This window comes from Frankliniella occidentalis, unplaced genomic scaffold (assembly GCF_000697945.3).
Source record: "Frankliniella occidentalis isolate FOCC.00 unplaced genomic scaffold, Focc_3.1 Scaffold206, whole genome shotgun sequence".
NCBI classification, from domain to species: domain Eukaryota; kingdom Metazoa; phylum Arthropoda; class Insecta; order Thysanoptera; family Thripidae; genus Frankliniella; species Frankliniella occidentalis.
This window is the reverse complement of record NW_026267332.1, coordinates 119,106-123,850: the sequence shown is the minus strand read 5'-3', so window position 1 is coordinate 123,850 and position 4,745 is coordinate 119,106. Positions and strand designations below refer to the sequence as shown.

The following is a 4,745-nucleotide window of genomic DNA, read 5'->3' as shown; positions in this document are numbered from 1 at the left end:
GTATGCCAGGCGCGTCGCAGCGTAACAGTGTTTCGTGAGATATCGCGAAGCCTGTTACGCGAGACGTGGTCTGGCGTACATCTACCTAGTAATAGCTTGGTTTAGAATATCAGGATTTAAACATAGCCTTAAATCTCCATTAGGTTTTTCTCTTATACATAGGTTACTTACAAACTTTGGAATGACATCAGTCACTTTGGCAATAATTCAATTTTGTTCCAGTTCATTTAGCTTCGGCTTTAACCTCTCAGTGATGGAATACTTGTAACGCCTTGGCGGACACAAACCAGGTTTTACAGAAGGATCAGCAATCAGTATTTTTACAGTCTGTTGGAATTGTCCTAAACCTGTAACACTTTAGAATACAGTTTAATAAAATCATCTTTTGACTCAGGCAAGCCTGACCCAGAACGAACAAAATGTGTTAAAATATATAAAGTATCATACAGTCACAAAGGTCAGCAGACAGCCAGCAGACAACCATAATATTGTTTTGTTCTAGGTTGTCATTTGTTTGTTGTCATTCTTCTTATTTTGTATACTTATTCTTCTTCCGGTACTCTATTTGCGGTCTCCCTTGTGTTTGTACCCTCCATGTGTTAACTATCTTGGCTAAATATACAAGTGATAATTAAGTGAATCAGGTTTCCTTTCATTTAATCTAATACTATATTTCACATTATACAAAACATGACAAATCTTAACAGGTCATGGGCCCAGTATTGCTTAAATTCTGTTTTGTTAATTTCTTTTGTGTAATGTGTTATACAACAGGTGTTGAGGAGCCATGGGGAAAGATACAGACCAGATCACACCGCTGAAGACGGCAGAGGATTTTCCCCTATGGTCCAAGGAAATAAAGCATTATTTCCAGTATCAGGAAATAATGGCTGTGGTGGATGGTTCAAAGAAATTGGAAGATGAAAAAAGTGAAGAAGACAAACGCAAGTGGCAAAGGAATGGTGGCCAAGCAACCATGGAACAGAGGAAGACAAAAAAGGTGTGTGTTACAAAGCAGAAGCAAGATTCAAACCAAAGGAGAAAGTCTGTTTCAAATGTAGACGACCAGGTCATTATCAGAGATTCTGTCCAGAGAATAAACAGCCCAATAACAAGAAATACCCTGCATGCAGAATCTGTGCGAGGACAAACCATCCTGAAAGTGCATGTCATTTTGGACCTGGCGGAAAGTATTATAATCCCAAAAAACAACAAACAAGCTCATAAAAGAACCTGGACAGAGTCACAGGGTGGTTCATCAAAAAATCAACAAAATGACAACAAAAAACCTCGAAACGATAAAGCAGGTGATAAGAGATCACATTCTTCTGATAGAGGATAGAAAGTGAGTAATCAAAACTCAAACTATGGTGAGCTGTGTGCTACCAGTAAAAGAGCTCGCAGTGAACCAGAATGAACCTTTAAGTCTGGCACAAATATCATTGATGGAGAGCTGTGTGCCTCCATTGCAAACAAATGTGAAGTTCGTAACTGTCAGCAATCTTGCTGTGTTAATGTAATGGATTCCAGCTCGACCCATGCCTGTAGAAAATTCTGCGTAGACAGTGGATGTACAACCCATATGACAGACAATAAAGAAATAATAAAACATTCTGCTCCTACCAATGATATTATAAAAACTGCCAAAAAGAAAAGAGCATAAAGTCCTTGTGTAGAGAAACAGTGATAACTGACAAACTCGTCTCACAAAATATTCTCTGTGTTCCAGACCTAGACCGAAATCTACTTTCTGTGTTAACAAACTTTCTGTGTTAACAATAACAGAGCAAAGGAAGATTTGTTTGCTTTACAAAAGATGGAGTGCAAATAATAAAAGGCACAATTAATACACCGAAAGACAAGATTCTGGTGGAAGGACCAAAAACATCAAAAGGACTTAATATGATAAATCTGGAAGTGGAGAAAGAAACTTTATCCCTTTTGACTAAGAAAGTAAATGAAAGTGAAGCAATAATTTTACATCGAAAGATGGGACACTTGGGTATGCAAAATGTTAGAAGACTACCCAAACTATGTGATGGTGTGACTGCACAGTTTTCAAAACAAGATATGGAGTTAATCTACGAAATATGTAAGGGAAGGTGGGGTAGATTGGGACGGATTTTTACTTTTTGCTGTAGGTCGGAGATCATGCATGTTGGAATGACCGGTACTGGCTACAATTGTACATTAATATGTGGCCTATCACAGCCTATGTCGTCCTGATTTTTTATCTCATGCTCTTTGGTTGTAGAGAGATTTCCCCGAAATGTGTCACCCGTCCCAATGTTCCCGGGCACGGGGCACATTGGGACACCATAAGAATACATAAGATGGGGCACATTGGGACAGTTGACGCGCTTTCCAATTAAATATCAGCATACGAACCGCCTTGCGGTCTGAAAGCCTAAAAAGCCCAGTTATCTACAAGCTGAGACATTTTTTGGATTTTTTGAGGGGTTACATTGAGCACTTTTGGTGTACTGTCCCAGTGTGCACTTAATTGCCTTTCCTGTGATTTCTTTTTTTTTTTCTTCGGTATTTTGGGATTCAACTCAAAATCCTTACTTGCAAAATGCGTCGTAAGGAACTACCTACTGACCATCCACAAGCACATCCCGCTTCATGGGTCGAAATCACGGATTTCGGAGGTACGGAGCCTAAATGGTAGATTTCACTTATGAGAGACAGTGTGCAAAGTCCAGGGCCTGTGCGACAACGTTTACCCGGATCGCATTGCGATTTTCGTTTTGACCCAACCTTGGCGCCAAACAGGCACGCCCTCTTGTAGGCGCTGCCCTACGCGAACGGTGGGGCCAGAGCGAACGACTCGGGCTGAAAGTGTTACCCTATGCGGGTCCTACTATGTATCAGTTATGAATGATCCGAGCTCCCGACACACGGTCCAGGGTTCTAAATGTTCACCCGACGTCACGCGGCATTTACAGAAAATAATGCTGACGTAGCCCAACTTTTTATTACATGAAAACCGAGGACACACTTAGACCTTTCAGAATCAGTAATGTCTACGGGGTAGCGGTGACGCTTTCACTAGAGAAAGTTTGAAAAACATGTATTTGTGCCTGTGGTGACGCCACTTAGCCTGCCCGCACTACACGCCTGTAGTGTACAGTACACAGTAGTACACAGGCGTTTTGGACTTTTTTTGCCTTTTCTATTGAACGCGTCACCGCTACCCCGCAAACATTACTGATTCTGAAAGGTCTCAGTGTGCCCTCGGTTTTCATGTAATAAAAAGTTAGGGCTACATCGGCATTATTTTCTGTAAATGGCGAGTGACGTCGGGCGCACGTTTAGGCCCCTGGACATGCCGCGCGTGTCGGTAGCTCGGATCCTCTATACCCAGAGGGTAACACTTTCAGCCCGAGTCGTTCGCCCTGGTCCCACCGTGCGCGCAGTGCAGCGCCTACAAGATGGTCTACCTGATTGGCGCCAAGGTTGGGCCAAAACCAAAATCGCAATGCGATCCGGGCTCCGTCCACGCCAAGCGGTGAGGGCTTTTTTGATGGTCTCCGTTTTTGACCGGGATAAAGTTGGCCAGGAAAAATCCTGGCCAGAAATATTTTTGAAGAAATTCGATTTTTTTCCCCACTTTTTTTTTACATAAAAAAAATCATAAAAGAACATGCTACCACACAACTAGAAAAAAAGATTTCGTTGGATAAATAAAAAAAAACGGAAAACCGAGCAGAAGTGCAGCCACGCCATCTAGAAGTTTTTTTCAGAATTTCAAACAGCCGTACAATCTAAACACTAGTGGTACAAATCCTGGGCTTCCAGGGGGCTGTTCTACTAACCGCCGGGTACCTTGGAGCCGAAGGACTCGATTTGTACCACCAAGGTTTACGAGAAATAGCGTGATAAAACGCGCACATTGACTTCTAGCCGGTTTGTTGATTTCGAGACGCCGTCTCACCTGAACCCTGGTGGTACAAATCCTGGGCTTCCAGGGGGTTCTTCTACTACCCGCCGGGTACCTTGGAGCCAAAGGGCTCGATTTGTACCACCAAGGTTTGAGAAAAATCGCAAGGCAAAGTGCGGCCTCCGACTTTTAGCCGTTTTTGCCAATTTCAAGGCGCCGTCTCACCTGAACCCTAGTGGTACACATCCTGGGCTTCCAGGGGGCTGTTCTACTACCCGCCGGGTACCTTGGAGCCGAAGGGCACGATTTGTACCACCAAGGTTTGAGAGAAATCGCAAGGCAAAGTGCAGCCTTCGACTTTTAGCCGTTTTTGTCAATTTTTAAGGCGCCGTCTCACCTGAACCCTAGTGGTACACATCCTGGGCTTCCAGGGGGCTGTTGTACTACCCGCCGGGTACCTTGGAGCCGAAGGTCACGATTTGTACCACCAAGGTTTGCGAGAAAAATCGCGCTTATAAGCGGAATTTGACTTTTAGCCGTTTTTGTCAATTTCAAGGCGCCGTCTCACCTGAACCCTGATGGTACAAAATACTATGGGGTCAAACGGGAATTGGGCTTAATCTTTTTGGATGAAGTGCTATGGGTGAAATGTCTCGGGGCAAATGTCATTGGGAAAAGTGGTTTTGGGTGAAACGGATTGGGCGAAACGTACCGGAGCCAATCCTGGGCTTACGCGGGCTAATTCTACTACCCGCCGAGTTCCTTGGAGCCGAAGGACTCGATTTGTACTACCAAGGTTTAAGAGAAATCGCAAGGCAAAGTGTGGCCTTCGACTTTTAGCCGTTTTTTTGTCAATTTCAAG

General features: G+C 43.6%; 1 protein-coding gene across 1 annotated transcript in view; it reads right to left on the bottom strand.

Annotated features, from left to right (window-relative positions):
- Window positions 1–4,745, bottom strand: part of LOC113215000 (NADPH oxidase 5-like) — a 19,871-nt gene that overhangs the window by 6,479 nt on the left and 8,647 nt on the right. The gene's annotated exons all lie outside the window — the stretch shown is intronic.